Raw genomic sequence first — 22,894 nt, forward strand, 5'->3', positions numbered from 1 at the left:
ACCCAGCCACAAGGGAAAACAATATGGAGGTTCCTCAAAAAATTAAAAATAGAACTACCATATGGTCCAGCAATATTCGAAGGAAATGAAAACACAATATGGAGGAGATCCTGCATTCCTCCATGTTTACTGCAACATTATTCACAATAGTCAAGGTATGGAAACAACTTAAGTGCCTGAAAATGGATGAATGGATAAATAAGATAAATAAATATGTATACAATGGGATATTATTTAGCCAGGAGAAAGACAGACATCCTACCATTTGCAGTAACATGGACGGATTTTGTAGCCATTACAAACTGTTACAAACAGTTAAGTCAGAGGAAGACAAATACTACGATATCACTTACACGTGGAATCTAAAAAAGCCAAACTTATAAAAACAGGAAGCAAATTGGTAGTTAGCATGAGCTGAGGGACGGGGAAGTGAGGGGGAATTGAGGAGATGTTTAAGGGTATAAACTTGCAATGAATAATAAACAAATCCCAGAAATCTAATGCACTGTAGAGTGAATATAGACAATAATGTATTATAAGCATCAAATGTGCTAAAAGACTAGACCATAATTATTCCAACCACAAAAAAAAAAAATGATAATTATGTGACATGGTAGAGGTTCTCATTACGCCTAAATGTCAACCATATTACCATACATAAATGTATCAAATCAACATGTTGTACACCTTACATTTTCACAGTATTATATGCCTAATATGTTTCAATCAAAAAAATAAAATGACCTCCCAAAAAAAAGCTCCTCAAAAGAGGGAGCTATGTCTACCTCATTCCATGATGCCAAGCACCACAAGTATTGTAGGAATTCAGAAAGCCCTGTCCCTCCCCCCCACCCCTCACCAGCTGAGGAGTGAGCACTGAGGGCATTATCACTCTCTCATGAAGTTCATAAGAGCACTATCTGGGATTTAGGTCAGTGTTCATGTACAGAAGGATCAAATCCAGAATCCCTGAATGTCAGAGCACGAGGAAACCTCAGCCATCACTCAGTCCAGTGGTTTTCAAACTGGATCTACAAAGTCTAGAGCTGTGTGTGGATGTTGGCAGGCAAGAGTCTGAAAGTCTAATGAGAGAATCAGTTGCTTATGCTGAGTGAACTAACCCCTGTTTCCACCATTTAACCCATGGTAATTTTGAGAGTACAAAAACAGTCTAGTGCTTTAAAAAAATTAAATCACAGATCCAACCAACTCCTTTATTTTACACATGGATGGGGCGCCTGGGTGGCGCAGTCGGTTAAGCGTCCGACCTCAGCCAGGTCACGATCTCGCGGTCCGTGAGTTCGAGCCCCGCGTCAGGCTCTGGGCTGATGGCTCGGAGCCTGGAGCCTGTTTCCGATTCTGTGTCTCCCTCTCTCTGTGACCCTCCCCCGTTCATGCTCTGTCTCTCTGTGTCTCAAAAATAAATAAACGTTTAAAAAAAAAATTAAAATATTTTACACATGGGCAAGTTAGGCATGGGGAGAAGAAGTGCTTGGGATCACTGACAGAGCTAGGTTAGGGCATTGTCTTCTAACGTGCTCTAAATACATGCTCTAAACTTCTCTCTGCTCTTCCAGATGCCTTTGAGTCTCCAGTCTCCAAAGTTTCTTCAGGCCCCTCAAGTCACTGCGATGACTCTCCAAGGTTTGTGAGCCTCAAACATCAAAGTCATCTGGGAGCTTATTAAAAATGCCAACTCCTGGGCTCCACCCCAGACCTACTAACACCTATTATCAGGTGTGAGATCCCAGGATGTGCTTTTTAACAAGCTGGCTCTAAAGTTTAGGCAGCACCATTTCTGGAGGACTCCCTCCAGAAACTTGCTATTCTTATCTGGAAATCCTATCCATCCCTACCAGCTCCCTGCCTGGCTAACCTCTGCCCTCCTGGGGAGTAGTAATTGAATGTCACATGTTGAGCATAATCCTAGAAAATCCTCTGTCATCATGTCCAAGTCCCAGTAGCTCAGAGTAATTAGATCTAGACTGGGGAGAGGCACAAAGGAATCATATTAATGCGGTTTGAAGTTTCTGAGGTTCATGCAATGAGGGAGACCAGGATCAGCAGAGGAAAACACAACCACAGACTTCAAGGGAGAGGCAGCATGGGAGAGCCACAGTACCTCTGGAACTTTCCCAATTCATGTTAGCTTCTCTTGCCCTTTCTGTTCCCAATCTGGTGTCCCATCAAACAAGGGCATGCATACATGGTGGCAAACTTCATCCTTTGTAATGTTAAGTGGTGGTGAATTTAAAGCTCCCCTTCCCTGGACTGGCTACACGTTAACAACTTGGTTTACACATCTCCAAAGGCAAGGGAATTAAAAGCAAAAACTATTGGGACCTCATCAAGATAAAAAGCTTCTGCACTGCAAAGGAAACAATCAACAAAACTAAAAGGCAACCAAAGGAATGGGAAAAGATATTAGCAAATGACATATCAGACAAAGGGCTAGTATCCAAAATCTATAAAGAACTTACCAAACTCCACACCTGAAATACAAATAATCCAGTGAAGAAATGGGAAGAAGACATGAATAGACACTTCTCTAAAGAAGACATTCAGATGGCCAACAAGCACATGAAAAGATGCTCAACGTCACTCCTCATCAGGGAAATACAAATCCAAACCACACTGAGATACCACCTCACACTAGTCAGAGTGGCTAAAATGAACAAATCAAGAGACTATAGATGCTGGAGAGGATGTGGAGAAACAGGAACCCTCTTGTACTGTTGGTGGGAATGCAAACTGGTGCAGCCACTCTGGAAAACAGTGTGGAGGTTCCTCAAAAAATTAAAAATAGATCTACCCTATGACCCAACAATAGCGCTGCTAGGAATTTACCCAAGGGATACAGGAGTGCTGATGCATAGGGGCACTTGTACCCCAATGTTTATAGCAGTACTTTCAACAATAGCCAAATTATGGAAAGAGCATAAATGTCCATCAACTGACAAATGGATAAAGAAGATGTGGTTTATATATACAATGGAGTACTACGTGGCAATGAGAAAGAATGAAATATGCCTTTTGAAGCAACGTGGATGGAACTGGAGGGTATTATGCGAAGTGAAATACGTCAGTCAGAGAAAGACAGATACCATATGTTTTCACTCATATGTGGATCCTGAAGAAACTTAACAGAGAATCATGGGCGAAGGGAAGAGGGGGGAAAAAGTTACAGAGAGGGAGGGAGGCAAACTATAAGAGACTCTTAAATACTGAGAACAAACTGAGGGTAGATGGGGGTGGGAGAGAGGGGAAAGTGGGTGATGGGCATCGAGGAGGGCACCTGTTGGGATGAGCACTGGGTGTTGTATGGAAACCAATCTGACAATAAATTATATTTAATATTAAAAAAAAGACCTCTGGCCACCATGATAAGGATATTAAGGTTAGAACAGTAAATTGGGGATAGATTTTATTTTTTACTTTTTTTATGGAAAATATTTTTTTCATGTTACATTTGTCCCAATACAACATTCCACTAACATATCTGTATGGGTATGTGCATTTTACACAAGTGTATAAAAATGTATATTTACATTTTCTTATTTAAATTTTGGTTAGGGGGTGCCTGGGTGGCTCAGTAGATTAAGCATCCGACTTCAGCTCAGGTCATGATCTCACCCTTCATGAGTTCAAGCCCCACGTCAGGCTCTGTGCTGACAGCTCAGAGCCTGGAGCCTACTTAAGATTCTGTGACTCCCTCTCTCTCCACCCTCCCCTGCTCACACTCTGTCTCTCTCTCAAAAATAAACATTAAAATTTTTTTTTTAACTTTAGTTAGTTAACATACAGAGTAATATTAGTTTCAGCAGTAGAATTCAGTGATTTGTCACTTCATACAACACCCAGTGATCATCCCAACACTTGGGGATAGATTTTAGAGGGGTCTTAAAGTTTGAATGTTGTACTGAAAGCCATTTGGAAATACTGAAATAAAAAGCTTAAACAATTAAAATACATAAATAAATAAATGTGTATATAAATAAATAAATACTAAAACTTAAGAACACTTCCTTGTCTTTCTCCAGACCTTTGGAGTCAGAAACTACAGTAGTGGAACAATGGCATTGGCATCTTTATAAAGATCCCCATTGATTTTTACGTAGCCAGCCCAACTCCAACCTATTAACTCAATTCGGGAACCCCACCCCCATCCGTGTCCACATTTGAAGGTTGCTAGATGCACTTGCAAAGATTAGAGTAGGGAAAGGATATAACAGAGGGTCTACAAGGAATGAAAGAAGTAGAAAGTCACCATTTGCAACCACTAATGAAAAGATGGGGCTAGATAAGATGATCAGTGGATGCTAAACCCACTAGGTGAAAAGTTGATGGACAATGTTGTCATGGTGTGGCCAGGCTGACATCGTGGGGACTAGGACAGCCCGACATGACACACCCAGGATGTGGCAGAAAAGGGAGGACACTGTCACCATGCCTACAAGGCCATCTAGCCTAAAAAACTGAGCTGAGTATAATTATATTATCGACTTCATATCATTTTACAGGAAATACTAGGGATAAAAGAATAATGTGAACACCACCAAGAAGTAATCAACTGAATCCATAATGTGGGATAATCAACTAAAAACCCAGTTTCTCTAGTAAATGATATTAAAAGTCAGGGAGAAGAGGACCCTATTAGAAAAGAAAAGAGACATAAGAGATGTAATTACCAAATACAAAGTGTGAGCTTTATTTAAATCCTGATTTCAATAAATCAACTATTAAAGGGCAATTTTTGACACAATCTGTGAAATTTAAATATGATTTCCTATAGGTGATATTAAGGGGTTATTATAAATGTTGCTAGGCACAATAATTAAGTCCTTATCAGTAAAAGCTGGATATGAAGTAATTTACAGCAAAAAAGACATGACTCTGGTGTTTACTTTAAAATGTTCCAGTGTAGGGGCGCCTGGGTGGCTCAGTCGGTTGAGCGACCGACTTCGGCTCAGGTCATGATCTCGCGGTCCGTGAGTTCGAGCCCTGCGTCAGGCTCCGTGCTGACAGCTCAGAGCCTGGAGCCTGTTTCGGAATCTGTGTCTCCCTCTCTCTCTGATCCTCCCCCGTTCATGCTGTCTCTCCCTGTCTCAAAAATAAATAAACGTTAAAAATAAATAAATAAATAAATAAATAAATATAAAATGTTCCAGTGTAAAAAAAAAAAAAAATGGAGGGATAGTTAAAACAAGATTGCCAAAATATCACTAACTTCAGAACTGGGTAATGAGTTTATTATATCACTCTCTCCACTTTTTTTCTACTTTTAAACATCTCCATTACAAACAAACAAACAAAAAAAATTTTTAATTCCTGGCAAGTACTATTTGTCCCTGGTAGGAAATGAGTCCATGATTGGTCAGTGGGTGGGTAAAAGTGAAAAAGTGAACAAGCAAATAAAAATATAACTGATTAAAGCATAGAAGGCTAATGGGTAACTGAGTTCCTGCTCAGATTGCCCAATATAAATACAAAAACACCTCTTTAGACATTCACTCATTTCTGCATCATACTGTATTTCAGGCCTGGTATTGGGTTCTGTGAGGTAAGAAGTTCCTTGAAGAGATTAGAGTCTAGTAAAGCCATCAAAATTAAAGCAAAATAGAATGCCCAGAATAATAATTAAGCAAAGCTAGCTTGTTTACACTCTTATTCTAGAAACTGTCCACTTAATAATACTTCACTGAATCCTCACAACCTTTAAAGGTAGCTGCTATTACCTCCATTTATAAAGAAGCTGAGTCTCAATAAAATCATGCAGATAGCAACTGGGGGAGTCAGGCAACCCAAGGGCCATCACAGGACACAGGGAGAATGTACTTGGGAAGATGGAACCATTTCTTGCCTGTTCCTCTACAGGAATAAGTTTAATGATGGAGAAGTTAATGCCCTTGCTTTGAACAAATGGGCAGCCTGGAAGGCCCAGGTGCCATGAGATTATGTTGGTACCAGTTTTCTTTTATCTTTGGAATACGAAGGAAGCTTGAAACATTTAGGAAAGTACAAACCTCTGAACATGCTTAACCCATGAGAATCCTTCCTCCCTGGCCCTGCCTGGTCTTCAATTTCCAGAAAAGCCAAGTCTTTAAGGATTGAGGCCTTCGAGTCAAGTAGACGTGGCGTTCAGTCTCAGCCCTGCTACATACAAGCAGTGAGCTGTGGGGAAGGGGGAGGGGAGGGTTCTTAGACTCTCTTTGCCTTTGATCCACCTATAAAATGGGATGATAGTTTTCCCCACAGCATGTTTCACACCATCCAGGTGATGAATTACTATTAGTTGCCATTAGATGATGAGACTTTGTACCCTGCTGAGACTTTTCCTTCTTCCAGATCCCTGGAGCTCATTGACCGGAGAATTTCAACCATAATAAGCCAATGCCTGGCATGTAATAGGCAGTCAGTAAACAGTTACACTATGGAGTGATAGGCTACCTGGTGAGGTCTCTCCCACAGGCTTGTAACATTAACTTTGATACATGCCTCTCAACCAGGATGTAAACGAAGGTCAGAAGTTGTCTTTCAACTCTGTATCCCCCAATTTCATGCAGTAGGAGACTACAGCCTCAACAAATGCTTGCTGCAATAGCTAAATGCACAGCCAAGTGTTGGCTGTGTGCATGGGACAGAGTGTCCAGGGCCCCAGGCATGTTCACAACCCAGCCTCCAGTTGAGTCCATTCTTATAAGAAACGCTGCAAAACCTGACTCCTCTGGGGGGCCATTCAAGCCCCAAGTGACCCGAAGCAATTTCTCCCGACTCTGCAACACCCACCTCTTCTCTCTGCTCTGCCAGGCCAGAGGGTGGACACGTCCCTCTCGGTGATTTGTGACGCCTCCATTGGGACAGAGGGAATGCAGCAGCCGCGACATTGTCTACGCGGAGACGCATGCAGCAGGCTGGCCTGCTGGAGAGACGCCGGCTGGCCAAGGAGCTGAGGGCTGACTCCCCTGGGCACAGCGCGCGGCCGCGGCTGACCACGGCAATTCATCATGTTTAAAAACCTGCCCGAGGGAGGGGCCCTGAAAGGAGGCAGGGGAGCCAAAGCCTCAGGTTCTCAGGGAAATTCAGGGCTCGTGATCATTTTTTTTCTTTTTTCCCCAAGCCTAAAAGGCTGGTGAGAAACCTCCAATCCGCAGGAGTCTACCAGCATGATCCGCAAGGAACACCCATTCTAGCCTGAACGTCAAAATAATCCAGGAAAAATTGACCTCACCTCTGTGACAACTTCCTCTTTTTCCTACAAAGCATCTCCTACTACCAAGAGCTTTGGACACCATTCTCTGTGCAACGAGTGGAGCTCAGATTTGAAATCCGAGTGACCTTGGGCAAGTCACCTCTGCCCTCTTAACCTCAGTTTCCTCACCTCTAAAAAGAAAACTATGAGCTAGATCAGGGTGCACGCATTGAAATGGTGTGGTGTAGGGGAGGCACATACACACAGACACACAACAAGTGGGCAGATGGCGATGATGTTAAGCGGCTTATACTGTCACCTGACAAACTCTGGAAGGGAACAAAACACAGCAGAACAAACTCTCACGTGTCCACCTGTTTGTGATCCACACTAAGGAGCCACTTAGGACCTTTCTAATTCTGCAGAATTCTCCTTCCACTGTTGCAGTGGGTATCTGCCACTTTCTCCCACGGCACCATCTTCTTGGCACCCGCCACAGCTGGCAACCAGATGTGCTCACGGGAGGTGCTGTAGCAGCGGTCCCAGAGATTTCCTTCTCCCAGAGAGTGAATGGGGTCGGGGGGAGGGAAGAGATTTCTTCACTTAAGTCATTTCCCAGTATCCCTACAAGTGAGAAAACAGAGACTCGAGGAGGTTAAATAATTCAGCTCAAAGTCCCTCTGCCAGCGAGAAGCAGAGCCAGGATTCAAACCCAGACCCGTGTGAATGAGAAGCCCTTGCCCTCTTCCTCCTCCACATCTCTCACAGTGAGGTCAGGGAGAACCCGGCCCTGACTGAGCAAAACAAAGTCACCCCCCACCCCAACACACACACACACACACACACACACACACACACACACACACACTCACACAGGCTCCAGAAGCAGAGATACACTCAACAACTTAGCATTTCAGAACTAGATTTCCCTCTGGGGCTTCATCCCCTCTCCACCACCACCGCCATTTCCATTTTTTGGCATTTGGCCTCACCCTTGTCCTCACCCAGAATTGTCCTCTAGCCAGGCTCCAAGAACTGGTGACAGCCTCCCTCCTCCAGGCAGTCTTCCTAAATTCATCCCTCTCTGCCCCCACTTGAATCCACTCTATACATAGTCTGCACCCCCCACTAACAATAGAAATATGAATACAGCCTCGGCAATAATGGGTTTTATGGAATTTTTACTCTATGCCAGGCTCAGCTCTCAATGTTTCACTGACGTGACATGTCATCCTTATGACAACCCTATGAGCACCAGAAGCACCTCCCTACAACAGCAAGGTCAGGCAACTCTTCCCAGGTCACATGCTCAAGACACAGGGACAGGACCCAAACTCAGGCAGTCAGTCCCAGTCAGTGCCCCATCCCTCACAGCCCACTGCCCTGCCTTATGCTTGCATGCTGCTTTATGAACGGCCTGCTCACCTTCCAGCTCATGTTCAGACCCTCAGATGTAAAGGAGGAGTCTTACAAGAGAGCAACAAAGCTGTCAGTTAGGGGACTCACCAAAGCAACACACTCGGAATGCGATCACTCCAGCACCCATCTGACACTGGGGCATCTGGGTGGCTCAGTTGGCTAAGCGTCTGACTTTGGCTCAGATCATTATCTCATGGCTTATGACTTCGAGGCCTACATCGGGCTGTCTGCTGTCAGTGTGGAGTCTGCTTCAGACCCTCTGTCCCCCTTTCTCTATGCCCCTCCCCTGTATGCTCACTCGCTCTCTCTCTCTCTCTCTCTCAAAAATAAACATTTTGGGGCACCTGATTGGCTCAGTTCGTTGAGCATCCAACTTTGGCTCAGGTCATGACCTCACGGTTCATGAATTCAAGCCCCACATTGGGCTCGCTGCTGTTAGCTCAGAGCCCATTTCGGATCCTCTGTCCTCCTCTCTCTGCCCCTCCACGGCTTGCACTCTCTCTCTAAAATAAAAATAAACATTTGATGGGGCGCCTGGGTGGCGCAGTCGGTTAAGCGTCCGACTTCAGCCAGGTCACGATCTCGCGGTCCGTGAGTTCGAGCCCCGCGTCAGGCTCTGGGCTGATGGCTCGGAGCCTGGAGCCTGTTTCCGATTCTGTGTCTCCCTCTCTCTCTGCCCCTCCCCGTTCATGCTCTGTCTCTCTCTGTCCCAAAAATAAATAAAAAACGTTGAAAAAAAAATAAAAAAATAAACATTTGAAAATAAACAATCATTTAGAAGGAGGAGGAGGGGGAGAAGAAAAGAAAGGACTCCAGTCAGACAGACCCCTCAGCCAGGCTTGTAAGAGAGACACCAGGATGTCTCCCAGAGGTATGACCAGTACCAAAGAACTGTAGTTATGGGCCATTAGCAGGGACCAGGGAGGAGACCAGAGTGTGCCCGGGAAACTGAAGCCCAAAGTCAGGATCCAGGGAAGGGCAGGTGGCAGGTTCCAGGAGAGCAAATGCTGACAACTCTGTTCACCCCAGGGGAAGGCACGGGGTTGCTATGCTTAGCTCAGAGCTGTACCTTCTAAGTACCTAATGAAAGACTCAGACTTAGTATGTGTGTTTCTCTTTTTCAGGATACTACGGTACCAAAGAGCCAGTACAGTCATCCCTTTCTTAGAGAAAATAAAACTAAGGTCCAGAAAGGGGAAGGTGTTGACCAAACAACAGGGTGAATTAGCACCAAAAAAACAAAAAACAAAAAACAAAACAAACCCCTAAGATCCTCCTGTTAGCCTTTCTTCAGCAGAAACATCTTCTGCAGCACCCAGCAGCCCTGGACAGGGGACCATCGTTCACTGGACAGGCAGCCTGGGAAATCCCAGCCATCTGGCCTCTGCTCCGGCTTGTCCCCAACCTCTGCAGACAAACATGCCACATGCCACCATCTGCATGGAGGCTTGATGAGAGGACTGTGATTTCCTGGTGTCTTGGCCAAGCTGTTTGCCTGTCCCAGCAAGTGATCACCTCTAACCTAACCTAACATAGGCCGTTAGCCCCTGCATGGCCTAAATAAATCACCTTGGACTCCTCTCATCTGCTCTGTAATAAATAGCCTCCTTGGTCAGGGAAATACTTTTTTAAAATCCTGACAGCAAGAGAAGAATGAGAGAAATCCTGTAGAGTTTACAAGGAAAACACTCCTAGCTTGGTCTGCCTTTATACAAAATGAGATTCTAAAGTGCCTGGTCTCCTGGGATCCCTTTGCTACAGAAGTTATGGGTAGTAGCCCCACTCTCAGGGTCTTTGATGAGATGTCCATGAAGAATAAGGTGTTTGAGGAAAGCAGAGAAGAGAGACTTCAGTGAAAGCCCACTAACAACTAATGTGCTTTGTCAGTAGAATGGTTTGACTCTACAGTACAAGGAGTCGAGGGGGGAGCTGAATCCATAGGGGACCCTGTAGCAGATCCTATGTGAGTAGAACATTAAACAGAGGCCTTAAAATCCCTTCCAAGTTGCAGGTTCTTTTCCCATGATTTGTGGAGGGCAGCAGTATAAACAGCAAAGATTTTAGAATCAGGACAGTGCAATTCAGTCCCGGCTTTTCTATTTAGAGGCTGGATGACCTTGGGTAAAGCATTCCTGATCGGTAACACATGGCTAACCTTTCCTCTACCTCTTTGGGGTATCACTGCGTGCCCCCTGTGGGGCACATAAGTACTCAGCAAACATTAGTTCCCTCCCTCTCTCCCTCTAAGGGAATATGCAGAATTCCAAGATCCCAACATTCCTAAAATCATTAAAAGTCTGTGATTCCAACAGAAACAGGGCAAACGAAACACGGATGTGCAAACCTCCTCTCCCGCCATTCTGTAACACGAAGGCAAGCTTCTCTCTAACCTTTCAGAGAACGCCCATGTTGATATTTACTTTCAAACTTGCAATTTGGCCCCCTGTTCTCGCCTTTTCCCACCTTTTTCTTCAAGTGACTTAGGCTGAGCTGTTGCTTGAGCCAAAAAGAAAAAGAAAAAAACACCAAGCTGAAGTCTGCACCCTTCCCTCCAGAAGATAAATTATGTTGGTTTTTGCAGTGAGTGAATTGGGGCAGGAGAGATTTCACAAGAATAAAGTGTTCTGGGCTGAAGTAGATCTGCTTTGTTTGCAGAGGCTCCCGGACCCCCTCGATTTGCAGGCTCCAGCCTCGGATTGCAGCTGTCCCCCAGGCCCTCCCGCAGCGCCTGGGGGTGAGCCTCTGAAGACCTGAAGCACAGGTGGCCTGGGATGGAAGGGCCCTGAACACTGGCAGCCTGCCCTCTACCCTCTTCCCTGCCTTGGGACAGAGCTGTATGTGGAGACAGGAAGAAATAGACCACCCCGATTCTTTTCAGAAGGAAGAGCGCTTTTAGCAGAATCATCTAACATATCCCACTTGAGAAGAGAGAAGGCCTGCTTCCTGATTCAGCATTTCCCAATCAGGGTAACACTAACTTCACACGGTGCAGGAGATGATTTTAGGTAAGACGCAGACACAACATTCAATCACACTGACTCACGTAGTACGGAGGTCATTTCCTTCCCAACTCTCTTTAAATTCTTCTCATTATGAAGAAGAAAGCCTCACTTTGGCACCAGTGGGTCTTTAACCCTATTCTCCCACTCCTAATCTTCCTTTTCAACAAAACGCAGGCCCTGCTTCGGGTCCTTCGGCCGACAACAGTACCTGCTAGGTAACTGCTTCTATTTCGGTTGTGTTTATTTTCACATCACCTGCTTTTTAAAGCAGATGGTAATAGCTTCCCATTTATTGGAATAGTATTGAAAACTCCCTTTTAAAAAAAATATATGTATGATTTTTTAAGTGGGCTGATTTGTTTAAATATTAAGCAAATAATATTATGACTGGTACATAGGTATGGCAAAAATCACAAAGATGGCATACAAAGGATTAAAATCGGGGGCGCCCGGAGGGCTCAGATCATGATCTTGCGGTTCGTGGGTTCGAGCCCCATGTCAGGCTCTGTGCTGACAGCTCAGAGTCTGGAGCCTGCTTCGGATTCTGTGTCTCCCTCTCGCTGCCCCTCCCCTGCTCACGTTCTGTCTCCATCTTGCTCTGTCTCCATCTTACTCAAAAAATGAATCAACTTTAAAAAATTTTTTAATTTTTAAAATTTTCAAATTAAAAAAAAACACCAAAAGATTAAGATTGAAAAAGCTCTGGATTAACTGGAAAGAAATACATGACATGAAGACTTTTTCCTCCTTTCTCAAATTAAATAATAATTAAACAATACATCTTGTCGCCTCATTTTTCCAACTGAAATGCAGACTTGGGCTCTCTCACTTCTTTTTTCCTTTCTTTTCCCAAGGCTTCCTTAGCGACTGCAGAATTTGCAGCTGGTGAGCCCTATGAGTATATCATTTTCCTTCCCCTGAAGTTCCAGGTGAATGCTTCAAGCTATAAAAATGCTCATTATACTCATGTATTCATTCATCCATTTAGTAACCATTTGGGGGGCACCCGCTCTGTACCAGCCCTAGACCAGGTGCCATGATATAACAACGAGGTCTCTGCCTCCCTCAGGCTCATAGGCTAGATGGGCAGACAGAGTACCCCACAGCGACTGCAGTGTAGTGTCACAAGGACTGGAGGGGGACCATGTGACACTGGGAGCACCAATAGGAGTTCGGGGAGCGCTTGCCTGGCCTGCGTAGCAGCTCCCGTGTAGTTAGACGTGGAGACATCCCAGCACCACCTCTTTCCTGCTGGGAGACTTGGGCAAGTGACTTCAACCCTCAGCCTCATTTTCCCAGTCTATTAAGAAGGGATAATAACCTTATCTCCTGCTTAATATTATTGAGAGGATCGAGTGAGACAATGAGCATAAAATGCTTCACCACGGTGCCCAGCACATAGTAAATGTTCAATAAGTGCCAAATAATTTTTTAGCATCTTTCATCCAAGTCCTATTTCTCTCTCTCTCTCTCTTTCTCTCTCTCTCTCTCACACACACACACACACACACACACACACACACACCTGAAATTTCATTCAAATATCCCTACCTGACCAGAGAAAATTCTATTTGAAAAGCCAAAGAGAAGTCAGCATGCCCTTACAGCACACAGCAGATCTAGGACAATACTGAATAGAAAAATATGTTCTTGCTTCTGATCTGATGGTATTTCCTTAAGTACAGTTTGTTCTGGAGGAAGAATCCTGGGGTTGCAGTGGAATCAATTATAATGGCCAAGATGGGGAAGTTCAAAAGGAAATGTGGGGAGGGAGGGGCTCCTGGTGGCTCAGGAGGTTGAACATCTGACTGTTGATTTCAGCTCAGGTCGTGATCTTGCAATTCGTGAGCTGAAGCCCCACGTCAGGCTCTGCACTATATAGCACAGAGCCCACTTGGGATTTTCTGTCTCCCTCTCTCTCTCCCTCTCTGCCCCTCCCCTGCTCATATTCTCTCACTCTCAAAATAAATAAGTAAATAAATAAATAAATAAATAAATAAATAAATATTGGAAGGAAGGAAGGAAGGAAGGAAGGAAGGAAGGAAGGAAGGAAAAGAAAAAAGGTGGGGGGACAGAATGCTTCTTGGTAACCAGTGGGGGAGGAGTGGAAAGCAATGTGGAAAATAGCAAGATAATGAACTTATGTTAGAAGCAGGAGACAAAGGAGAGAATAGAAGAGGGGCACCTGAGTGGCTCAGTCATTTGAGCATCTGACTCTTGATTTCTGTTCAAGTCATGAATCTCACAGTTGAGAAGTTCAAGCCCCACATCAGGTTCTGTGCTGACAGTGCGGAGCTTGCTTGGGATTCACTCTCTCTCTCTCTCTCTCTCTCTCTCTCAAAATAAACAAACTAAAAAAAAAATAGAAGAGATCTTCAGAATCTGTTAGAAAATATGAGGAACGGAGCTGGCATTTATGAGCCCACACTGTGTCTCACAAAACAAAGGTTAGAACTATTAAGGGAAATAAAAATATCTTGGTTTTCTAATGCTTGCACATTTATAAAGTGCGTTCGCACATATCCAATCCTCACATCAGCCCTATGAGGTAGGTACTATTATTAGCTCCATTTTATAAATGGAGACCTGAAGCTTGGAGAGAAGACTTGACTTGCCCAAGGTCACCCCATGACAGTCAAAAGTGCCAAGGGTGAAGCTCAGGTGTCCTGACTCCAGGTCCAAGGAGCCTCCAGAACAGAGGTCAGCAAGTTTATTTTGCAAAGGGATAACAGTAAACACTTTACTTTGTACGTCTCTGTCACAACTGGTCCACTCTGTCGTTGTGGCGTGCAAGTAGCCACAGACGATATGTAAACAAATGGGCATTGCGGTGTTTACAGAACTTTTTTGACAATGAAATTTGAGTTTCATGTTCATGAAATATTATTCTTTTCATTTCATTTTCAACCTTTTAAAAATATAAGACCCATTCCTGGGACGGGGTGGGGGGCGGGTAGTGGGCACCCAGAAATAGGCAGTGGGCCAGATTTGGCTATGGATGTTAGTTTGCCAACTCCTGTTCCAGAATATCTCTAAGATGAAGGAAGCACAGCCCCTCCCCTCACATACTTGAGAGGGAAAAAAAGGCATAACCGACACTCTTCCTGGAGAATTTGTTTCAGCTCAATTTCAATCACTACAGTACAACTTCAACAATACGGGCCATGTCTGTGAGGAAACTTATTTAATCCTTTTTTCCATCACCAACTCACTTTTTGACTTAAATAATTTTCTTTTTTAATGTTAAAATACTTTTATTAATGTGGGGTGCCTGGGTGGCTCAGTGGGTTAAGCATCTGACTCTTGATTTCAGCTCAGGTCATGAGCTTGTGATTCATAAGTTCGAGCCCCACGTCCGGCTCTGCACTGACAACACAGGATGGAGTCTGCTTGGGATTCTGTCTCCCTCTCTCTCTGCCCTTCCCCTGCTTGTGCTTTCCCTCTCTATATATCTCTCAAAAATAAAATAAACGTTAAAAAATACTTTTATTTGTGGAAAACCCATATTACTTACCAAAAATAGAAAGCAAACATAAACAAAAACAGTATAATTAAATGAACACTATTAATTCTAGCTACCTACAACCACTGTCAAAGACTCTGGGCCTGAGGACTGCTCTGCCCTCTGCCTTTATTTGAAAAAAAGAAAGTGAAAGGGGCAAAAAGGTGTGAAAGACATAGCGTCAGCAACATGAGAGGCTCTTCTTGATGAAGTCAGAAATACCAAAAGGAGAACAACTTCTATACCACATTCTTCAATCTCAGATCTCCGTCTCTGTGAGACATCCTCCGGGCTTGTACTCCCATGCTCTGGGAGCTGCTGTAATACAAGCAAAGTGCTACAGGTTTGTACAAACAGGAGATAAACATGCAGGTGAAACACAGGAAAGGTGTTTCATGGTCTTTCAACTGGACTTTGAATAATGCCTGGGACTTCACTAGATCCAAATTCAGGAAGAGCAGTCCAGACTCACTGAATGAAGGAGTGAGTGGAGGAGGCACATAGACAAGACATGGCTGCTACATTGTGAGTGGTCAGGAGAACCATGCTACGGGCTTTAGATACAACTTGCCTTGTTTCCTAAAATGTTCCCCAAGTCAACGATTGTATTTTTAGGCTCTTCTATGTGAGGGAGATAAAGAGATGTTGACCAGGCCCATGAGCATAGTGGGAATAAATTGGGACTGTTGGCTCTCGACTTTTGTACCCTGGAGGACCCGTTTCACATTCACCCTCGTGCACTCCTGGCTTCAAAATATTCCCATCTCAACAGCATGATTTAAGTCCTGATCATTGTTCTTCTGCATCCTTCACCAAGTCTCCCTAGTTGCCATGAGACTGATATTGACCACACTGAGTTGCTCTAATTCCAGCCAAAGTTAAGGAGGTCCTCTGACAGCAGGATTAACAGGCATGGTCTCCCTTGGGTGACTGTAGTGAAGAATCTCGCTGGTTCCACATCAAGTGCTTTCAACCCTGAACACCACTGCCCTGCTCTGATGCCACATACAGAATATCAATCAGGGCCACCAATTGTACTATACCACACAGAACTGGTTTGGGAACGGGAATGAGACAACCTTGATGGTAATTTTTTAAAAGAAAGAATGCTAAGTGTACATCAAGAGACAAAAGGGTAAAGATGTTTTATAAACACACACATACCTAATGGAATATTACTCGGCCATAAAAAGGAATCTTGTCATTCACAACAACCTGGATGGGTCTAGAGGGTATCACACCAAGTGAAATAAGTCAGAGAAAGTCATACCATATGACTTCACTTCTATGTGGAATCTAAAAATAACAAACAAGCAAACACACACACACACACACACACACACACACACACAAATAGTTTCATAAATACATGATGGTCAGAGGGATGGGGGAATTGATGAAGTAGATGAAGGAAATTAAGAAGCACAATCTTCCAGTTATAAAATAAATAAGTCATGGGGATGAAAAGTACAACAATGGGAATGCGGTCAGTGATATTGTAGTAACTTTGTATGGTAACTACGCCCATCGTGGTAAGCACTGTTTAATGTACACAATTGTCAAATCGCTAATTTGTCTGCCTGAAACTAATATAACATCGTAGGTCAACTATACTTCAATTTTTTTTAAATATTTAATACGTAGAAAGAGACAAAGAAAGAAAATAGAGCATCGTATGTTCAGTTGCTTGCTTTTACATCCCTCTGGAAACCCATACATAAATATTGGAACTGTCCTTCCTTACAGATGGCACTGTAATCATTGGGAAGCAAATGTAGTTTGTGGGAGCTGCCTCCCACCTGCAGTGCTCCCAGAGTGTTCAATAACTCAATAACCTCCTGATTGGCCGGTGGAATAGCAGCATAAGGCAATGTGGCTGCATTGCAGCTGCAGAAAATGCCCAGCAGGGCCTCTCCCAGGAGCTCTGCTGAGGTGGCCAGACTGGCCTCTGGCAGAATCAGCAGAGAAGCAAGGCCATCCTCACACCTCCTCCTCCCCCGTGAACACAGGGCTTTGGGGCTGGCAAAAAGCTCACCTTATCTCATTGCACACTCGCAATTTCCTGGAGGACAAGTGGGCCAGCTGAGTCCCATTACCTGATGTGAGATGATCCCCAAACTCCCACTGCCTCCAATGATCTTTCTGGCCCTGCCCACCTACCTGGCATGGAAGATCATCGCATAAAAAACAAAAGTGCTACAAATTTATCATAGCCTTCCCATGTTCTGGCAAATGCTTTCTAAGTGTGCAACCTCCCATAGGCCCAGGTCTGTGTTAACCTCTTTCTTTTTTTAAGTTTATTTATTTATTTTGAGAGAGGCAGAGAGAGCACTAGCAAGGGAGGAGCAAGAGAGAAAGAGAAGCTCAAGCAGGCTCTGCAGGGTCATCACAGAGCCTGATATGGGGCTCGAATGCACAAAACTGTGAGATCATGACATGACCCCAAACCAAGAGTCAAATACTTAACTGACTGAGCCACCCAGGTGCCCCAGGTCTGTGTGAATCTCTAAGGCAACATTGCCTACCTCATCTGCACCATCTTTAAATAGATCTACCCTATGACCCAGCAATAGCACTGCTAGGAATTTACCCAAGGGATAAAGGAGTGCTGATGCATAGGGGCACTTGTACCCCAATGTTTATAGCAGCACTTTCAACAATAGCCAAATTATGGAAAGAGCCTAAATGTCCATCAACTGATGAATGGATAAAGAAATTGTGGTTTATATACACAATGGAATACTACGTGGCAATGAGAAAGAATGAAATATGGCCATTTGTAGCAACGTGGATGGAACCAGAGAGAGTGTTATGCTAAGTGAAATAAGTCATACAGAGAAAGACAGATACCATATGTTTTCACTCTTATGTGGATCCTGAGAAACTTAACAGAAGACCATGGGGGAAGGGAAAGAAAAAAAAAAGGTTAGAGATGGAGGGAGCCAAAACATAAGAGACTCTTAAAAACTGAGAATAAACTGAGGGTTGATGGGGGGTGGGAGGGAGTGGAGGGTGGGTGATGGGTACTGAGGAGGGCACCTGTTGGGATGAGCACTGGGTGTTGTATGGAAACCAATTTGACAATAAACTTCATATTAAAAAAATAATAAAATAAATAAATAATAATAAAATAAAATAAAATAAAAATAAACTGTTCTTCAGTGCTTTCAATTTGGACTCGAGGGTTCTCGTCGGCTTTATTTCCCACTGGTCACCTCCATCTGCTTGGCTGAGTCCACAGGCCATCTTCTTCTCCCACCCTTGTATCCCATTAAGCGTACTCTCTACAACACTCTCCTCTCATTGATCTACCATCGGCCTGCTCCCAAAGTTTGCCGTCCACCTCCTTCAGGAGGCAACAAGTCCCTCTGGAGTGTGTCCACAATCCCTGCATGAGTGCCCTCCCCAGGACTCTTGTCCTCCCCTCCCCATGTTAGGGGGGTCTGTTTCCCAGATGATGAATTCCTCATGGGCAGGAACTATGCCGTCCTCCCCGCTTCATTCCCAGCTCTAGATCCAGGACATCCCCCAGTGAAGACACTCAGAGAAGGCTGCCTGAATGAATAAATTACTCATCAAATGAGCAAGTAAACACAGGCTTGGGAGTCAAATATAACCCACCTCAAACTCTGACTCTACTAGTCTTTAGAATAACCCATATGACAGTGGGTGAGCCACTTAAACTCTCCAAGTCTCAACTTCATCATCTGTAACACCTGTAAGAGAGCCAGAATACCCTCCCCAGGGGTTGTTTGAAGGAATAAGTGAGGTGATACATGCTACACTCAGCACATGACTAGAGCAAGTAAACCATTCAATAGATGTTACCCACAGGTATAGACCTAGAACCTCGACATTATGCCAAGCCCTGAGATAGGCATTGGGGTTCTGCAGCCATTAAAATACACTCCCTGCTTTGTATTTTAATTCCTTTATTTATATGTTTTATCTACCCATTTATTCAGCACTTACTATACTAATAAAAGAGCACATGCTTTGTGCCAAACGGTTTATATTAATTATATCCTGTGATCTTCACAAGAACCTTATAAATTAGGCTCATTTAACAGATTAGGAAACAAGGCTGAAAAGAGTTAATTAACTTGCCCTAAAGTCACATGGCTAATGAGGGACCAAACAGACCCTTGAACACACATTTCCGGACTGATCTCTCAATACCAAGCTCTCTCTTATCTCCAAGCATTTATCATTGACCTTTTCCCACCCTCGCGCTGACCTCTGTTACACAAAAGTCACACTCAAGGTTACATAAACATCTATGAAATGCAATTTTGTTCATGAAGTCTGAGGTCCCTGGGGGGTAGGATAGGTACCAATAAATGGGGTTGGGGAAGTGAGTGGTGAAGCAGGATGACCGGTTTTCAGGTAAGCTCTACCCTTGGCAACTACCTGATGTACAACGAGTGGACTGAATGCATGACTGGGAAGAGGAGACTCAAAGCAACACCAGACTGGAGCCGCTGAGTGGTCAAGAGAAAGTTCACAACTCAGGGAATTGGGAAGGCAGGCAGGAAAAAAACATGAAATGAAGGGGAACCAAAGCAGAGCTTCCTGTAAGTGTGAACGGCTGGTTCAAACCCATCTTGCTCCCTGGTGTCCTTGTTTGACATCAGGCAAACCTCCTGACCTCAGGCCCATCATTACTGAAACAGGGTACCTAAAGCCTGCCCTGCCAAGCTTGCTGAATCACTGAGGGACTCCAAAAGATTCCTTAATGTGCTTTGAAAAAAATGAAAGAAGGCATATTTGGAGCATGATGTTTTAAATGTATTTCTTATAGGGCGACAACCATGACATAATGGAAGATACATCCCCCAACTGCTCAAGAAGAAGGGTTCACGGGCACCTGGGTGGCTGAGTGGATTGAGCGTCCAACTTTGGCTCAGGTCATGATCTCACAGGTTGTGGGTTTGAGTGCCGCAGTGGGCTCTGTGCTGACAGCTCAGAGTCTGGAGCTTGTTTCGGATTCTGTGTCTCCCTCTCTCTCTCTCTCTCTCTGCCCCTCCCCTGCTCGTGCTCTGTCTCTCAAAAATAAATAAATGTAAAAGGAGAAGGAGAAGAAGTGTTCGCATCCTAGCTTTGCTTCCTTGGGCAGACCCCATAACTTCTTGGCACCTGTTTTTCCTATCTATAAATCAAGAATAGGAACATCAGGGGCACCTGGGTGGTTCAACTGGTTGAGTGTCCCGCTTTGGCTCAGGTCATAATCTCCCAGTTCATGGGTTCAAGCCCCGCATCGGGCTCTGTGCTGACATCTCAGAGCCTGGAGCCTACTTCAGGTTCTGTGTCTCCCTCTTTCTCTCTCTGCCCCTCCCCCACTCGCGCTCTGTCTCTCTCTCTCTCTCTCTCTCTCTCTCTCTCTCTCTCTCAGAAACAAACATTAAAAAAAAAGAATTGCTTAAATTTTTAAAAAAGAATTTAAAAAGAATAGAAACATCAAACTCTTGGGGTTGGTCTCACTGCTTAATGTGAAGAAGTACACATCAGCTCGTTGTACATGTTTGTTATCTTGTCTGACAGTTCTACAACTCTTTTGTTACTTTGTTTAATTTATTATACAAACAATTAGCCCTTGCCTGGGGTCCTCCTAGCCAAAGGCAGCATGGGTCACCATGAATGGCCCCAACTTTGGAGTCAAATAGATCTGCCTTAGTGTCTCAATTCTGTCCCTTATTAGCTAAGTGGGGGGGGGGGAGCGGGAACATGCCTGTGTTTATTTTAAAGCAGAAGTGAAAACACTACCTCATTTCTCTTCCTTAAAATGGAGATGATATTAAGTAGGTGAAACATACTCAAGTACCTGTGCGTGTAATAATTTATCAAGGAGCTTATACAAAAGAAGAATGTATGTAAGAGTCTTTGAATCCATTTTGTTCCACTTTTATTAAGTCTCAGAACTCGCAGAACAGAGAATTACTCTGGGAACAATTTTGCTCTCAACCAAGGGGTGGGCTGAGGACTTGAGATGTCCTCTTGCCATTCTCTAAAGGACCAAAGGACAAGAACAGATTTTCCATTCCCAGGGCACATGTTTTGTTGTTGCACTAATAACCCAGGCACTGGAAATTCAGGTCAGGGATTTGGGGGAAAACTGAAGAAACTGCCATCAATCTTTTGGGAACCCAGTGTTAGACTCTAAGCTTTTAAAACAAAAAAGGACCCCTTGCTTCTGAAATTCAGGAGAAAACTGCCTTTAATGAGTCCCGGCAGCCAGGATCCCAGAAGAGGTTGGAGAGATGATACCGTGTTTTTAACGTTGGCTTTGGCAAGCGGCCGGAGGCCTCACAGGCTCAGCTCTCCAGTCTCACAATCAACTGTCAACTGACTGCTCAAGGGGCACAAACTCTGGGGTCCCTAGAGGACCTGCTCAGCCCTCTTCTGCCTGAGACCTGAGATAGGACCAGGAGGGAAGGACTGAGACAGTCCTTGGCAAGTGCAAGTCACAGACCTAGCCTGGGGATCACCATGGGAGAGGGAGGTGGTGGTAACAGTCACAACCAGGAGAGATGGGCACTTTGCCTGTGCCAGGCTAAATGTACTTTGTGCGTTCCTACACAGCATCCCACTGAGGTAGGTCTGTGCCGTTACCGCCATTTTACAGGTAAGGAAACTGAGGTTCAGAGATGTTAAGTAGTTTCGCCAATGTCACACATTAGTAAGTAGGGGAGCCAGAATTTGAACCCTGGAGCCTACACTCTTAGTCACTGTCACTACTGCCTGTGTGTATAAAATGACTGAGGATCTACCTCCTGAGTGTAAGCTTTGCTCCCAAGAGCATCCCACAGCCAACCATGCTGAAGATCTCTTGAATACTACTGAATGAATAGGGAGGGGGCCTTGAAGCCCAATCCCTCCTAAGATGCTTGGATCTGCTCTGCACTATCCTTGCCAAGTGATCACCCAATACTTGCTTTCATACCCTCAATGACAGACTTTAACTTACATGGTAGCCCTTTCACCTTTGAAGAGAGTTGGCTACAGGAAACCCTACATTGAGCTGAAATGCGTCTCACTGAAATCTCTACCCAACTGGTCTTATTTCTGCCCTTTGAGATGTTGCAGAACAAATTCCACTCTTTATCCCCCTAACAGCCCTCTGGGGTTGAAAACAATTCTGGGGGTGCCTGGGTGGCTCAGTTGGTTGAGTGACCGACTTCAGCTCAGGTCATGATCTCGCGGTCTGTGAGTTCGAGTCCCACGGCAGGCTCTGTGCTGACGGCTCAGAGCCTGGAGCCTGCTTCAGATTCTGTGTCTCCCCCTCTCTCTACCCCTCCCCTGCCCACGCTCTGTGTCTCAATAATAAATGTGCTCTCTCTCTCTGTTCTCTCTCTGTCTCTCAATAATAAATAAATGTTCATGAAAACAATTCTGGTTCCTTCAGATATTCCACCCTCCTCTCTCCCTACCACGCAGGGGAAAAAAAAATTAAGGCATTTATTTACTTGTTCACACTCAGTAAACACTGTTTGAATACTGACCACAGATCAAACACTCTGCTATTTATGTGCCGAGGGAACGACGGAGCTTAAGTTCTAAGAGAGAAGATAAAAATACACACAAATGATTACATTACCAGATAGAAAATTATGAAACTGTAAGAATACCTGAAGGAGCACTGTATGGATCCAGAAGGGAGATCTCTTCCCATTGAGGATGTGAAGATGGCACAAAGGAGATACTGTTGGAGCCTGGTCTTGAAGAATGAGAAATGTTACTGACCATCTGCTGTTGCAAAGAACTGGGTGGCCTGAGGGTCCTGGG

At 44.4% G+C, this 22,894-nt stretch overlaps 1 long non-coding RNA gene across 1 annotated transcript in view; it reads left to right on the top strand.

The window, feature by feature from the left end:
* Positions 1–4,923: 4,923 nt before the first annotated feature.
* LOC125934526 (uncharacterized) overlaps positions 4,924–22,894 on the top strand; it is a 131,016-nt gene continuing 113,045 nt past the window's right edge. The window contains exon 1 of the long non-coding RNA XR_007461446.1: positions 4,924–4,970. This is a non-coding gene — a long non-coding RNA (uncharacterized LOC125934526). The remainder of the gene's footprint in view (positions 4,971–22,894) is intronic.

The sequence above is a fragment of the Panthera uncia genome (genome assembly GCF_023721935.1).
Source record: "Panthera uncia isolate 11264 chromosome A1 unlocalized genomic scaffold, Puncia_PCG_1.0 HiC_scaffold_17, whole genome shotgun sequence".
NCBI lineage: Eukaryota > Metazoa > Chordata > Mammalia > Carnivora > Felidae > Panthera > Panthera uncia.